Genomic DNA, 316 nt, shown 5'->3' with positions numbered 1-316 from the left:
CGTGGCTGTTCCCACACCGTACGCTGGGTGAGGCAGACGTGCAGTTTGCTGACGGGACCAGAAGGTGCTGAGCAGAGCAAGCCTGAGCCTTTCCATCACACAAACTCGTTTTGGGGGGCACAGGCACCCCCACAGCTCTCGGCAGACTGAGCTGTGTACAGGGCTCAGCTCAGGAGCCCTCCAAGTTTGAGAGGCTTCACTTTGCACCTGGCACCAGATGACCCTGGGCTGTGCCAGAGAGCAAGAGCCACGGTCAGCCCAGGAGATGCTCGGAATACCTGCGGGCTCTGCAGTGGGCCTGGTGCCAGGAGAGCTG

Source organism: Acanthisitta chloris, unplaced genomic scaffold (assembly GCF_000695815.1).
Source record: "Acanthisitta chloris isolate BGI_N310 unplaced genomic scaffold, ASM69581v1 scaffold33399, whole genome shotgun sequence".
In the NCBI taxonomy this organism is placed as follows: domain Eukaryota; kingdom Metazoa; phylum Chordata; class Aves; order Passeriformes; family Acanthisittidae; genus Acanthisitta; species Acanthisitta chloris.
This window is presented reverse-complemented; position numbering follows the sequence as displayed.